The following is a 17,347-nucleotide window of genomic DNA, read 5'->3' as shown; positions in this document are numbered from 1 at the left end:
ACATGTCTCGGTCATATCTACATAGTTCTCGAACCCGTAGGGTCCGCACGCTTAGCGTTAGGTGACGATCGGTATTATGAGTTTATGTGATTTGATGTACCGAAGGTAGTTCGGAGTCCCGGATGTGATCACGGACATGACGAGGAGTCTCAAAATGGTCGAGACATAAATATTAATATATTAGAGGACTATATTCGGATACTGGAAGTGTTCTGGGTGATTTCGGAGAAAACCGGAGTGTCGGAGGGTTACCGGAACCACCCCGGGAAAAGTAATGGGCCACATGGGCCTTAGTGGAGAGGGAGAGAGGGCCGGTGAGGGCAGATCACGCGCCCCCTCCCCCTCTGGTCTGAATTGGACTAGGGAAGGGGGCGGTGCCCCCCTTTCCTTCTCCCTGTCCTCCTTCCTTTCCCCCTCCTAGTAGGAGTAGGAAAGGGGAGTCCTACTCCTACTAGGAGGAGGACTCCTCCTCCTAGCGCCCTATAAGGGCCAGATGGCCTCTCCCCTAGCTCCTTTATATACGGGGAGAGGGGGGTACCCTAGGACACACAAGTTGATTGTTCCAAGCCGTCTTCGGTGCCCCCCTCCACCATAATCCACCTCGATCATATCATAGCAGTGCTTAGGCGAAGCCCTGCGTCAGTAGCAACATCGTCACCGTCATCACGTTGTCGTGCTGACGGAACACTCCTGTGAAGCTCTGCTAGATCGGAGTTCGTGGGATTTCATCGAGCTGAACGTGTGCTGAACTCGGCGGTGTCGTACGTTCAGTACTTGGATCGGTCGGATCGTGAAGACATACAACTACATCAACCGTGTTCTCATAACGCTTCTGCTTACGGTCTACAAGGTTACGTGGACGATACTCTCCTCTCTCATTGCTATGCATCACCATGATCTTGCGTGTGCGTAGGAATTTTTTTGAAATTACTACGTTCCCCAACAGTGGCATCTGAGCCAGGTTTATGCGTAGATGTTATATGCACGAGTAGAACACAAGTGAGTTGTGGGCGATACAAGTCATACTGCTTACCAGCATGTCATACTTTGGTTCGGCGCTATTGTTGGATGAAGCAGCCCGAACCGACATTACGCGTACGCTTACGCGAGATTGGTTCTACCGATGTGCTTTGCACACGGGTGGCTGGAGGGTGTCAGTTTCTCCAACTTTAGTTGAACCGAGTGGGACTATGCCCGGTCCTTGTTGAAGGTTAAAACAGCACTAACTTGACAAAATATCGTTGTGGTTTTGATGCGTAGGTAAGAACGGTTCTTGCTCAGCCCGTAGCAGCCACATAAAACTTGCAAGAACAAAGTAGAGAACATCTAACTTGTTTTTGCAGGGCATGTTGTGATGTGATATGGTCAAGGCATGATGATATATTTTATTGTATGAGATGATCATGTTTTGTAACGGAGTTATCGGCAACTGGCAGGACCATATGGTTGTCGCTTTATTGTATGCAATGCAATCGCCCTGTAATTGCTTTACTTTATCACTAAACGGTAGCGATAGTCATAGAAGCAATATTTTGCGAAACGACAACGATGCTACGATGGAGATCAAGGTGTCGAGCCGGTGATGATGGTGATCATGACGGTGCTATGGAGATGGAGATCAAAGGCACAAGATGATGATGGCCATATCATATCACTTATATTTATTGAATGTGATGTTTATCCTTTATGCATCTTATTCTTCTTGATTGACGGTAGCATTATAAGATGATCTCTCACTAAATTTCAAGGTACAAGTGTTCTCTTTGAGTATGCACCATTGCCAAAGTTCGTCGTGCCGAGACACCACATGACGATCGGGTGTGATAAGCTCTACGTTCACATACAACGGGTGCAAGCCAGTTTTGCACACGCAAAAATACTCGGGTTAAACTTGACGAGCCTACCATATGCAGATATGGCCTCGGAACACTGAGACCGAAAGGTCGAGCGTGAATCCTATAGTAGATATGATCAACATAGTGATGCTCACCATTGAAAACTACTCAATTTCATGTGATGATCGGTCATGGTTTAGTTGAATTGGATCACGTGATCACTTAGATGATTAGAGGGCTGTCTATCTAAGTGGGAGTTCTTAAATATGGTTAATTTAACTTTAATTTATCATGAACTTAGTACCTAATAGTATTTTGCATGTCTATGTTGTTGTAGATAGATGGCCCGTGCTGTTGTTCCGTTGAATTTTAATGCGTTCCTTGAGAAAGCAAAGTTGAAAGATGATGATAGCAATTACATAGACTGGGTCCGTAACTTGAGGATTATCCTCATTGCTGCATAGAAGAATTACGTCCTCGAAGCACCGCTAGGTGCCAAACCTGCTGCAGGAGCTGAACCAGATGTTATGAACGTCTGTCAAAGCAAAGCTGATGACTACTCGATAGTTCAATGTGCCATGCTTTACGGCTTAGAACCGGGACTTCAACGACGTTTTGAACATCATGGAGCATATGAGATGTTCCAGGAGTTGAAGTTAATATTTCAAGCAAATGCCCGGATTAGATATATGAAGTCTCCAATAAGTTCTACAGCTGCAAGATGGAGGAGAATAGTTCTATTAGTGAACATATACTCAAAAAGTCTGGGTATAACAATCACTTGATTCAACTGGGAGTTAATCTTCCGGATGATAGTGTCATTGACAAAGTTCTTCAATCACTGCCACCAAGCTACAAGAGCTTCGTGGTGAACTATAACATGCAAGATATGGATAAGACAATTCCTGAGCTCTTCGCAATGCTAAAGGTTGCAGAGGTAGAAATCAAGAAGGAGCATCAAGTGTTGATGGTCAACAAGACCACCAATTTCAATAAAAGGGGTAAAGGGAAGAAGAAAGGGAACTTCAAGAAGAATGCCAAACAAGTTGCTGCTCAAGAGAAGAAACCCAAGTCTGGACCTAAGCCTGGTACTGAGTGCTTCTACTACAACGGGACTGGTCACTGGAAGCAGAACTGCCCCAAGTATTTGGCGTATAAGAAGGATGGCAAGGTGAACAAAGGTATATGTGATATACATGTTATTGATGTGTACCTTACTAAAGCTCGTAGTAGCACCTGGGTATTTGATACTAGTTCTGTTGCTAATGTTTGCAACTCAAAACAGGGACTATGGATTAAGTGAAGATTGGCTAAGGACGAGGTGACGATGCGCGTGGGAAATGGTTCCAAAGTCGATGTGATCGCCATCGGCACGCTACCTCTACATCTACCTTCGGGAATAGTTTTAGACCTGAATAATTGTTATTTGGTGCCAACGTTGAGCATGAACATTATATCTGGATCTTGTTTGATGCGAGATGGTTATTCATTTAAATCATAGAATAATAGTTGTTCTATTTATATGAGTAATATCTTTTATAGTCATGCACCCTTGAAGAGTGGTCTATTTTTAATGAATCTCGATAGTAGTGATACACGTATTCATAATGTTGAAGCCAAAAGATGAAGAGTTGATAATGATAGTGCTACTTATTTGTGGCACTGCCGTTGACGTCATATTGGTGTAAATCGCATGAAGAAACTCCATTCTGATGGACGTTTGGAATCACTTGATTATGAATCACTTGGTACTTGCGAACCATGCCTCATGGGCAAGACGACTAAAACGCCGTTCTCCGGAACTATGGAGCGAGCAACAGATTTGTTGGAAATCATGCATACTGATGTATGTGGTCCGATGAATGTTGAGGCTCGCGGCGGGTATCGTTATTTTCTCACCTTCACAAATGATTTGAGCAGATATGGGTATATCTACTTGATGAAACATAAGTCTAAAACATTTGAAAAGTTCAAAGAATTTCAGAGTGTAGTGGAAAATCATCGTAACAAGAAAATAAAGTTTCTACGATCTGATCGTGGAGGAGAATATTTGAGTTACTTGTTTTGTCTTCATTTGAAACAATGCAGAATAGTTTCGCAACTCACGCCACCCGGAACACCACAGCGTAATGGTGTGTCCGAACGTCGTAATCGTACTTTACTAGATATGGTGCGATCTATGATGTCTCTTACTGATTTACCGCTATCGTTTTGAGGTTATGCTTTAGAGACATATGCGTTCACATTAAATAGGGCACCATCTAAATCCGTTGAGACGACACCTTATGAAGTATGGTTTGGCAAGAAACCAAAGTTGTCATTTCTTAAAGTTTGGGGCTGCAATGCTTATGTGAAAAAGCTTCAACCTGATAAGCTCGAACCTAAATTGGAGAAATGTGTCTTCATAGGATACCCAAAGGAGACTGTTGGGTACACCTTCTATCACAGATCCGAAGGCAAGACATTTGTTGCTAAGAATGGATCCTTTCTAGAGAGGGAGTTTCTCTCGAAAGAGGTGAGTGGGAGGAAAGTAGAACTTGATGAGGTAAATGTACTTGCTCCCTTATTGGAAAGTAGTCCATCACAGAAACTGGTTCCTGTGACACCTACACCAATTAGTAAGGAAGCTAATGATGATGATCATGAAACTTCAGATCAAGTTACTACCGAACCTCGTAGGTCAATCAGAGTAAGATCCGCACCAGAGTGGTATGGTAATCCTGTTCTGGAGGTCATGTTACTTGACCATGACGAACCTACGAACTATGAGGAAGTGATGATGAGCCCAGATTCCGCAAAATGGCTTGAGGCCATGAAATCTGAGATGGGATCTATGTATGAGAAGAAAGTGTGGACTTTGGTTGACTTGCACGATGATCGGCAAGCAATCGAGAATAAATGGATCTTCAAGAAGAAGACTGACGATGACGGTAATGTTACTATCTACAAAGCTCGACTTGTTGCGTAAGGTTTTCGACAAGTTCAAGGAGTTGACTACGATGAGACCTTCTCACCCGTAGCGATGCTTAAGTTTGTCTCAATCATGTTAGCAATTGCTGCATTTTATGATTATGAAATTTGGCAAATGGATGTGAAGACTACATTCCTGAATGGATTTCTGGAAGAAGAGTTGTATATGATGCAACCTGAAGGTTTTATTGATCCAAAGGGTGCTAACAAAGTGTGCAAGCTCCAGCGATCCATTTATGGACTGGTGCAAGCCTCTCGGGGTTGGAATAAACGTTTTGATAGTGTGATCAAAGCATATGGTTTTATACAGACTTTTTGAGAAGCCGGTATTTACAAGAAAGTGAGTGGGAGCTTTGTAGCATTTCTAATATTATATGTGGATGACATATTGTTGATTGGAAATGATATAGAATTTTTGGATAGCATAAAAGGATACTTGAATAAGAGTTTTTCAATGAATGACCTCGGTGAAGCTGCTTATATATTGGGCATCAAGATCTATAGAGATAGATCAAGACGCTTAATTGGACTTTCACAGAGCACATACCTTGATAAAGTTTTGAAGAAGTTCAAAATGGATCAAGCTAAGAAAGGGTTCTTGCCTGTGTTACAAGGTGTGAAGTTGAGTGAGACTCAATGCCCGACCACTACAGAAGATAGAGAGAAAATGAAAAATGTTCCCTATGCTTCAGGCATAGGCTCTATCATGTATGCAATGCTGTGTACCAGACCTGATGTGTGCCTTGCTATTAGTTTAGCAGGGAGGTACCAAAGTAATCCAGGAGTGGAACACTGGACAGTGGTCAAGAACTTCCTGAAATACCTGAAAAGGACTAAGGATATGTTTCTCATTTATGGAGGTGACAAAGAGCTCGTCGTAAATGGTTACGTCGATGGAAGCTTTAACATTGATCCGGACAATTCTAAATCGCAAACCGGATACGTGTTTATATTGAACGGTGGAGCTGCCGGTTGGAGCAGTTCTAAACAAAGCATCGTGGCAGGATCTACGTGTGAAGCAGAGTACATAGCAGCTTCGGAAGCAGCAAATCAAGGAGTCTGGATTAAGGAGTTCATATCCGATCTAGGTGTCATACCTCGTGCATCGGGTCCAATGAAAATCTTTTGTGACAATATTGGTGCAATTGCCTTAGCAAAGGAATCCAGATTTCACAAGAGAACCAAACACATCGAGAGACGCTTCAATTCCATCCACGATCAAGTCTAGGTGGGAGACATAGAGATTTGCAAGATACATACAGATCTAAATGTTGCAGACCCGTTGACTAAGCCTCTCTCACGCGCAAAACACGATCAACACCAAGGCTCCATGGGTGTTAGAATCATTATTGTGTAATCTAGATTATTGACTCTCGTGCAAGTGGGAGGCTGAAGGAAATATGCCCTAGAGGCAATAATAAAGTTATTATTTATTTCCTTATTTCATGATAAATGTTGATTATTCATGCTAGAATTGTATTAACCGGAAACATAATACATGTGTGAATACATAGACAAACAGAGTGTCACTAGTATGCCTCTACTTGACTAGCTCATTGGTCAAAGATGGTTATGTTTCCTAACCATAGACATGAGTTGTCATTTCATAAACAGGATCACATCATTAGGAGAATGATGTGATTGACTTGACCCATTCCGTTAGCTTAGCACTTGATCGTTTTAGTTTACTGCTATTGCTTTCTTCGTAACTTATACATGTTACTATGACTATGAGATTATGCAACTCCCGATTACCGGAGGAACACTTTGTGTGCTACCAAACGTCACAACGTAACTGGGTGATTATAAAGGTGCTCTACAGGTGTGACGCCTCGAGACTGATGCGCCAGGTGTCTTCCAGTTATTCGTTGTTTGTTGTCGTGTCATTCGCTTGCGTGTTGCATCTTGTCATGTCATCATCTGCATTGCATCTTCATGTTTTCAAAACTTGCATCCGTCCGGGTCTCTCAGTTCTTTCCGTTGTCCATTCTGAGCCCAACCACACTCGCACGCGCCCGTGGCATGTCCGAAATATTATTTTATAAGGGGCCGAGAAATGTTCTCGGAATGGGATGAAAGTTGGCAAGCAGTGTTTTTATAGTGTAGGTAGACCGCCAGCCAAGTTTCATCGCATTCGGAGTTCGTTTGACGCCACAATGGATAACTATAGTGGCATTATAGTCGGTCTATCGTCGGATGTTTTTGGTCTCCGAAAACTGTTGCTGGGCTTACCCTCTTTTTTCTCCCTAGACCGTCTACACAATCCACTACTTAGCGCCAGGCCCAATCTAACCTCTCTCGTCAACCCAAACCGCTCAGTCATGACCATTGGATCCAGATCATCCCCAAACATTCCTAAAATATCTTTGATTCTTTATTTGGACGCCCTAGCCTATTTATCTGGGACCGTCCGATTAAAATCAGAGGGGCCAAATGCCCCTATCGAAATCCACTTGCTATATATAAGACCACCACCTACCAAATCAAGCCAACCCTAAAATCCAGGAGATTTGTTGTAACGCCCTCGATGCGACTATATCTCCCACATGTCGAGGCACGACTTAGAGGCATAATCGCATTGAAGGCATATGTCGCAAGTTAGGCAATCTTCGCAACATCCCATGTAATATAAATAATAAAGGGGAGATAACATAGTTGGCTTACACTCGCCACGTCAATCAAGTACATAAATAACATTACATCATCCAAACACTCATGGACCGACTATGGCGCCAAAATAAAAGATAACCCAACATGCGACACGGTCCCAATCACCCCCAACTGGGCACCACTACTAATCATCGGGAAAGGAAACATAGTAATGTTGAGAGTCTTCGTCGAACTCCCACTTGAGCTCAAGCGCGTCTCCTGGAGCGGAATCATCAGGCCCTGCATCTGGTGTAATAGTAATCTGTGAGCCACAGGGACTTAGCAATCTCGCACCCTTGCGATCAAGACTATTTAAGCTTATAGGTATGGCAAGGTAAATATGTGGAGCTGCAGCAAGCGACTAGCAAAATATGGTGGCTAACTTATTCGCAAAAGAGAGCGAGAAGAGGAGGCAAAGCGTGAGCGAGAAACTAGAGAACAACCTGCGCAAACATTACTCCAACACCGTGTCCGCTTCCCGGACTCCGCCGAGAAGAGGCCATCACGGTAACACACCCAGTTGACTCATTTTAATTAAGTTAAGGTTCAAGTTATCTACAACCGGACATTAACAAATTCCCATCTTCCCATAACCGCGGGCACGGCTTTCGAAAGTTTAGATCCCTGCAGGGGAGTCCCAACTTAGCCCATGACAAGCTCTCACGGTCAACGAAGGAATAGACCTCTTCCCAAGACGTTCCGATCAGACTCGGTATCTCGGTTCTTCAAGACACTTCGACAGGTTAAAACAAGACCAGCAACACCGCCCGAATGTGCCGACAAATCCCGATAGGAGCTGCACATATCTCTTTCTCAGGGCACACTCAGATGAGCGCTCCATACAACTAAAACCAAACCTCGAGTTTCCCCGAGGGGGTGCTGCACAGGACTCTAGTTTGGACCAACACTCAGAGGAGCACTGGCCGGGGGGGGGGGTTTAAAATAAGATGACCCTCGGGCTCCGGAAACCCAAGAGAAAAAGAGGCTAGGTGGCAAATGGTAAGGCCAAGGTTGGGCATTGCTGGAAAAGCTTTAATCAAGGCGAACTATCAAGGGGTTCCCATTATAACCCAACCGCGTAAGGAACGCAAAATCTGGGAACATAACACCGATATGACGGAAACTAGGGCGGAAAGAGTGGAACAAAACACTAGGCGAGAGGCCGAGCTTTACACCCTTTACCAAGTATATAGATGCATTAAGATAACATAGCAATATAATGATATCCCAACAAGTAAATAAATGTTCCAACAAGGAACGGCCTTCAATCTTCACCTGCAACTAGCAACACTATAAGAGGGGCTGAGCAAAGCGGTAAACATAGCCAATCAATGGTTTGCTAGGACATGGTGGGTTAGAGGTTTGACACGGCAATTTGGGAGGCTTTAAAGCAAATGGTAGGCATCGTAGCATTGGCATAGCAAAAGAGCAAGCAATCTAGCATAGCAAAGATAGTAGTGATTTCGAAGGTATGATCATCTTGCCTGCACAGTTGTCAGAGTTGACTGGATCCTCGAAAGCAAACTCAACGGGCTCCTCGTTAGCGAACTCGTCTCCCGGCTCTACCCAAACAAGACAAACAAGCAACAAAGGCACAATAAACCACGTGCAAGGATCAAACGATATGATGCAATGATGATATGCTTTGCGGGATGCGATGCGGGATGCAAAATGCAAGATATGACAGGAAATGCAAGAACCTGGCCTCAACTTGGAAATCCAAGCATGCCACTGGAAAGATGAGATGAAATCGCTTGAAAACGATATAAAGAACGCCGGAATCGGAGTTACGGTTTGGAAACGGCACGCGATTCAAAAATGACACCGGTCTGCGATTTACAGCAAGTAGCCATCTAAATGCAATGAGATGAACATGCTACAACACCCAAACAAGATGACAAAATACATGGCAGGGATGCATTCAAGATGCTTAACAAAAGTCTAGCACTGAGCTACGGCCAATTCATCCATTAACAAGTTCAAACAAGCATGGCAAAAATGCATATGGCAAACAGATCTCAGACTTAGTGAAATTAACACTTGTCTGGAATTTCAGATCAGGTAGCTCTCTTCGGAGCATCAAAACTACATGCTACAGAACCTGAACATAGCAAAGTAAAACATGGCATGGAGCTACTCAAATAGCTTAACAAAAGTCCCTTAGTGACCTTGAGCCAAAAGGGATCAGAAAATATACTAACAAGCATGTGAACATAGCAAAAACATAATCAATTTTTCAGACTTCGTGAAAACTGGCACATGCTGAAATATAACTCAAGTAGGCATGTTTACGAGCTCGATGCACTCACTACAGTGCAAGTCATGACAAGACAAGTATACATCTATCAAGAACACTCAAAATTCAAGCTAAAAATGGCAAGAACAATAGCATAGCATGCACGGATCAACTACAACATCATCGGCAAAATTGCCAACAAGTTGACAATCTTCCCAGGTTCACAAAGTAGCAAAAGTAGAGCTCGATTGACTCAAGCTAGGGTGCCCCATAATTGCAAACAAAGACATGGATGGATAGAGCACTACAAGATTAACAAAACATCCTTACTGATCATCCTCAAAAGAGGCACGGATCACTAGGAAACAACATGAACATATGGCCATATGAGATAAACAGCTCAAGGACTTAGTGAAATTGCTAAGTCCCTGAAAACAGAATTACCGAGTGCCTCATTTTGCAAGCTTGCACTAGTCACCATACTCATCACAAAAATACATGGGTTGCACCTCTGGAAAAATGACAAAACCCTTAACAAAACATATGTACAACATCAGGGCATAGCATGCACACAATAATCATGGCAAAAATGACAAAACTCTAAATGGAGTAGCAGATCTGACAATTAACTCAAGTAGCCCTCTTCTAACAGCATTTCGGGCACCAAGATGAACTCAAATGAAAATGATGCAATGGAATGAAATGATGTACTCTCTGAGATGAACATTTTGATATGCTATATGCATGAATCGGAGCTACAGATGCAAAGTTACGGGGCTATGAATAGGAGCACTTGGATCAGGAAATTTCGGGACGGAAGAAAAAAATGACCTAGGGTTTACTGTTCACCGGATCTCAGATCTGGCGAAAACACTGTTAACCGGCGGGGTCCGAAGCTCGCCGGAGGAAGGAGAGCTCGCCGGCGCGAGTGGGAGGGCCGGCCGGAGGGCGGCGGGGTCGGCGCCGGGCACGGACGGGGCGGCGCCGACTCGGGTCGACCGCGACGTGGCGGGGCCGGCGAGTGCGGCGGGCAAGGCGGAGGAGGCGGCGCGGCGGCGGCTCGGGCGCCGGGCGGCAGCCGGGCTGGAGGAGGACGGCGGCGGGGACGACCGGGCGGGCGGCGCGCGCGGATGGGCCCGCGAGGGCCGGATGCGGGCTCCCCGGGCCGGCAGCGGGGATGTGGGCGCGGGACACGTGGCGCTCTCGGAGTGGCTGCGGGCGGCGGAGCGGACGCGTCCGGTCCGTCCGGACGTGTCCGGCGGCGGAGGAGGAGATATTTTAGGATTTCGGACGAGGGGGGATCCGGATTTCGGGGAAGGGGTCTATATATAGGCATAGAGGGAGCTAGGAGAGTCCAAATGAGGTGCGGTTTTCGGCCATGCGATCGTGATCGAATGCTCTAGATGATGGAGAAGGCTTAGCTGGGTTTTGGGCCAAATTGAAGGGGTGTTGGGATGCAACACACACGAGGCCTTTTCGGTCCCTCGGTTAACCGTTGGAGTATCAAACGAAGTCCAAATGATACGAAACTTGACAGGCGGTCTACCGGTAGTAAACCAAGGTCGCTTGGCAAGTCTTGGTACAATCCGGAAATGTTTAATCCCCACACACGAAAGAAAGGTCGAAATGACCACCGAAGGAGAACGAAGCGCCGGAATGCAAAACGGACAACGGGGAAAATGCATGAGACGAACACGTATGCAAATGCAATGCACATGATGATATGATATGAGATGCATGACACGACAACAACACATGGAGACAAAGACCCGAACCCGAGAAAATAAAATAACTTAACGCCGGAAACGGAAAGAGTTGGAGTACAAATTGGGAAAGTTACATCCGGGGTGTTACATTTGTCCCTGCCGACCTCGGGACCCTGCAGCCGTGCGCCTCCTGCCTCGAGCGCCTCCTCGTCGCCGCTTGCACCTCGCCTCATCCACCAGGACCGGCCTCATCCCGCTCCTCTTCTTCCCTTGCTCTCTCTTTCTTCCTCCTTTTTCTCTCTCTCACTTCTCTCGATCTCTCTCTGTTTTGAGCAGAGCACTCCGCCGCCAAGGACGCCAAGTCTCGCCCGGAGCTCGGCCTGCCTTGAGCCACCCGAGGTCTTCCTCCTTGTCGATGCTGCTCTGGCGAGCAGCACCAGGATGCCGTCGCCATGGCATCAGCTCCCCGCCCGCCTCCGGCCACATCCTCGACTGGAACCGTTGGAGTCCTCAGTGCTGCTGCCTCTCCTGCACTGCTTCTCCTCCCTGAGCTCCAAGTCCCCGTGTCTCCGGCCATCTCCGGTGCTCCCGCGCCTGTGGAACCCCTTGCCAAGTTCCTCTCCTGGAGCCGCTCCTGTCCGCTGCTGCTCTTCTTCGTCGAGCCCACCGCCACCGAGAACGGGTTTCCCGTACCCTGGATCCGGTCGATCTGAGCTTCCCCACGACTGAGAGCCCCTGCAGGACCTGCCTCGCCAGAGCCCTCGTCGGTCTTCATGCCATCGTCGGCCTCCTCTGCTCCTGCATTGAGCAGGAGAAGAGCGCACGTAGCCAGCGCTCACCCGCATTGACCCGAGCCGCTGCGTCGGCCTGTCTCCTTCCACCAGCCCAGCTCCCCCAAGCCCGCCAGATGATGCGTATAAAGCCCAGCAACCAGCCTCTCCAGCCATTGCACTGACCGGGCCTTGGCCCATGGGTGAGCTACCCTAGTGTCTGCCCTGTTCGGCCCTTGTTCTAGATCCGGCCCGTGTAGTTTTTTTAGGTTCTGCGAATTTGTCTATTTATCCAGTGAGCTGCAGTTTTACAAATAGGTCCCTCATATTCATGCATATAATAACTCCACAACCGTGCATCGGATCTAAATAAATTATAGATGTAACTTGCTTAGAATTTTTTCTAGTTTCATAATTAGCAACTTTCATCTATGTTTAAAATGTTTAAACTGCTGTTTGCATTATTTTGCTCCTATGCCATGCTAAAATGATTTAATTCATAACTTAATAACCGTAACTCAAAATTTAATAAACTTTATATGTAAATGGGGTAGAAAAATGCCTAGATTAACATGGTGGCATTACTTTGCATGATTAACAACTTTAAAATTGTGTATAGGGTAGAACAGTACCAAATCTAATATATGCTCATGAGGATTTCTCCGGACTTGTTGCTTGTTGTTCCGGCCTCATTTAAACTTGCCTAGATAGGTAGTTTTCATATGCTTCACCCCTTGCCATCCTAACCAACAATTAATTTTGTTGAGCACTTAAACAGGAGAGAACTAAATAATTGTTGTGGTGTTTCATCAATATGCAACTCATTGCATATTGAGCTCCACTTAACTTGTAGTTTTGCTTGTGCACTTTGCCATGCCATGCCTCATTAAACAGGTCATGCATCATACTTGTTTGTGCATCATGCCATGTTTATGTGATGGTTGTTTACTATGTTGCTTGCTTCTTTCCGGGTTGCTTCTCTCGTTAGCTTCGGTTTCGTTCTGGAGATGTGAGGATCCGTTCGACTACGTCCGTTTATCTTCTTCATGGACTCATTCTTCTTCCTTGCGGGATCTCATGCAAGATGACCATACCCTCGAAATCACTTCTATCTTTGCTTGATAGTTGTTCGCTCTATCGCTATGTCGCGCTACCTACCACTTGTTTATCATGCCTCCCATATTGCCATGTCAAGCCTCTAACCCACCTTTCCTAGCAAACCATTGTTTGGCTATGTTACCGCTTTTGCTCGGCCCCTCTTATAGCATTGCTAGTTGCAGGTGAAGGTGAAGATTGTTCCATGTTGTAACATGGATATGTTGGGATATCACAATATCTCTTATTTAATTAATGCATCCATATATTTGGTAAAGGGTGGAAGGCTCGGTCGTATGCCTGGTGTTTTGTTCCACTCTTGCCGCCCTAGTTTCTGTTATACCGGTGTTATGTTCCTTGATTTGCGTTCCTTACGAGGTTGGGTGTTATGGGAACCCCTTGATAGTTCGCTTTGAATAAAACTCTTCTAGCAAGGCCCAAGCTTGGTTTTACATTTGCCTAACAACCTATTACCCTTCCCTTGGGTCGGCCAACCCGAGGGTCATCTTTATTTTAACCCCCCCGGGCCAGTGCTTCTCTAAGTGTTGGTCCAAACCAGGCAACCTGCGGGGCCACCTCGGGGCAACTTGAGGGCTGGTTTTACTCGTAGCTTGACCTATCTGGTGTGTCCTGAGAACGAGATACGTGTGACTCCTATTGGGATTGTCGACACATCGGGTGGCTTTGCTGGTCTTGTTTTACCATTGTCGAAATGTCTTGTAACCGGGATTCCGAGCCTGATTGGGTCTTCTCGGGAGAAGGAATATCCTTCGTTGACCATGAGAGCTTGTGTTGGGCTAAGTTGGGACAATCCTGCAGGGTTTGAACTTTCGAAAGCCATGCCCGCGGTTATGTGGCAGATGGGAATTTGTTAATATCCGGTTGTAGAGAACTTGGCACTTAACTTAATTAAAATGAATCAACCGCATGTGTAACCGTGATGGTCTGTTCTCAGACGGAGTCCGGGAAGTGAACACGGTCTTGTGTTATGCTTGAACGTAAGTAGTTTCAGGATCACTTCTTGATCACTTCTAGCTTCTCGACCGTTGTGTTGCTTCTCCTCTCGCTCTTATTTGCATAAGTTAGCCACCATATATGCTTAGTGCTTGCTGCAGCTCCACCTCACTACCTTTTCCTACCCATAAGATTAAATAGTCTTGATCTCGTGGGTGTGAGATTGCTGAGTCCTCGTGGCTCACAAATACCTCCAAACAATTGCAGGTGCCGATGATACCAGTGCAGGTGACGCAACTGAGCTCCAGTGGGAGCTCGATGAAGATCTTGATCGTTGTTTTGTGTCTTTTCCGTTTGATCAGTAGTGGAGCCCAGTTGGGACGATCGGGAATCTATGCATTTGGGGTTGTCTTCTTTTATTTGGTTTCCGTAGTCGGACCTTGATTGTCTTCTGGATGATGTATGTTTAACTTGTATTTGTGTGAAGTGGCGGTTGTAAGCCGACTCTTTATCCATTTCTTATTCAGTACATGGGATGTGTAAAGAGTACCCCTCTTGCGACAAACCTACCATGCGGCTATGCCTCTAAGTCGTGCCCCAACACGTGGGAGATATAGCCGCATTGTGGGTGTTGCAACTTGGTAATCAGAGCCATCCCCGACTTAGGAGCCCCCTGCTTGATCGAATCACTGACGTTGTTGAGTCTAGAACAAAATGTTTTGAGTCTTAGGATTATATATATTGTAGAGTAGGATTCGTTTTAATCCTCGGTCCCTTCTTCGCTCTGGTGAGGCCTCCTGACATAGAAGTTTTGACTTTTCTCTCCTCAAATTTCACGAAAAAAAATTAGGATCACGCGGGTATCTTGGAATTGTTTCGATAGTCTTGTGACGAGAACATTGTTCTTGGTGCCTCCTGACATTTAGGGGTTGTGGCAGTGTCCCGGGGAGTTGAGCTCCGAGGTGTTGTCGTCACAATTTTATCGTTGCAGTTCTGGAATACCTGAGTTTCGCCGACATCGAAAATCTCTTTTATGCAGTTGTTGGTTAGATAACCTCGACGTCACCCAGTACTAGGGCGGGAGTTCGGGAGTATTGCCATAACTCGTATAATGGATGCTTTTCGAAGGTTGAGGTACATGATTTCCGAAGGTTTCTTGGTTATGTGTTGAAGGATGAATACAGCTAGATGTAGGATTTGCTAGTTTCGGGTGAGATATTATGCTTCCCCTGTATCCCCAACACCTAATTGCATAACCAGAAAGTTTCGGGAGTTTATAAGTGGTAATTCAAGTATCACGTAGGATATCTGTCGGTGTCAAAACTGGCAGATCTCGGGTAGGGGGGCCCCGAACTGTGCGTCTAAGGCGGATGGTAACAGGAGGCAGGCGACACGATGTTTACCCAGGTTCGGGCCTTCTTGATGGAGGTAAAACCCTACGTCCTGCTTGATTGATCTTGATGATATGAGTATTACAAGAGTTGATCTACCACGAGATCGTAGAGGCTAAACCCTAGAAGCTAGCCTATGGTATGATTGTATGTTGTCCTATGGACTAAACCCTCCGGTTTATATAGACACCAGAGGGGGCTAGGGTTACACAAAGTCGGTTATAAGGGAGGAGATCTACATATCCGTATTGCCAAGCTTGCCTTCCACGCCGAGGAGAGTCCCATCCGGACACGGGACAAAGTCTTCAATCTTGTATCTTCATAGTCCAACAGTCCGGCCAAAGGATATAGTCTGGCTGTCCGGAGAACCCTAATCCAGGACTCCCTCAGTAGCCCCTGAACCAGGCTTCAATGACGATGAGTCCGGTGCGCAGTTTTGTCTTCGACATTGCAAGGTGGGTTCTTCTTCCGAATACTTCATAGAAGATTTTGAACACAAGGATAGTGTCCGGCTCTGCAAAACAAGTTCCACGTACCACCATAGAGAGAATAATATTTCCACAAATCTAATTTCCTGACATGTTTTGACATCGTGACATCATGTCATGGCCCGGTCATTATTCAAACCATTTTTCTCAACCAGCTACTGCACACATCGCGAGGTGGTTTCCTTGGCACGTCTTGTCGAAGCAGAGATTGTGTCCCCTTATCATGGGATTCCCATCAATACGGATGCGGGTAACCCAATCGTGTCATCAATTAGGGCGCTTGGGGAATAAGAGGTTTTACCAAGCGAGTGGGGAGGCGCATCGCCTCTTCCGCCCATATAAATGGATTAGGATTCACTCTTTTCCCCCATGCCCTCTTCCTGATTCATTCCATTCTGCTCAGGCTCCAGCGCCCGAGTGTTCACCTTCTCTACCCACAAAAGGTCTTCCAAAGATGTCCGGATCCGGAGCAGGAGGCAAATGGATGGCCTCTACTGTCTGAGAGAAGGATATCAAAAAGCTTCGGGAGGCCGGGTATGGTCAAGAAAATCAGCCACCGTCTCCTGGCGGCGGGACAGATCGTCCCTACTCCAGAACCCCACGAGAGGGTTGTATTCCTCCCTCACTTTCTCCGCGGGCTAGGGTTTCCCCTCCACCCTTTTGTCCGTCGCATCATGTATTATTATGGTAACGGTCTTCACGATCTGTCCCCTAATTTCTTCCTCAACATATCGACACTCACTATCGTGTGCCAGGCTTTTCTCCATATTTCGCTGCACTTCGGTTTATGGCTGAAGGTTTTTAATGTGAAGCCCAAGGTGGTGGGCAACGAGCACGCCGAGTGCGGGGGCGCTATGGTGAGCAAGATGCCCAATGTCGTATGGCCAATGGGAACCTTTAATGATTCTGTCAAGGACTGGCAACAACAGTGGTTTTACATCACTGAGCCGTGCAGCAAGGAATGGGCCGCCTCTCCCGGGTTTCGATCCGGCGCCCCTCTGCGGCTTTTATCCTGGGTCAAGAAAGGCTTGGACTGGTCCTCGTCCGACAAACTGTCGGTGCTTCAGACGCGCATTAAAGATATGGGAGATAAGAACATTGAACTTGTCAACGTAGTCCAAGTGATGTTAGTCCGTCGGATACTGCCTTGTCAACACCGAACTTGCAATCTATGGGATTTGGATCCAGCCAAGCACCAAACTTTGTGAAGGTTCTTCGGCTCCTCGCACGAGGACATTTGGAAGGTGCTTTTC

Source organism: Triticum aestivum, chromosome 3A (assembly GCF_018294505.1).
Source record: "Triticum aestivum cultivar Chinese Spring chromosome 3A, IWGSC CS RefSeq v2.1, whole genome shotgun sequence".
Classification (NCBI taxonomy): domain Eukaryota; kingdom Viridiplantae; phylum Streptophyta; class Magnoliopsida; order Poales; family Poaceae; genus Triticum; species Triticum aestivum.
This window is presented reverse-complemented; position numbering follows the sequence as displayed.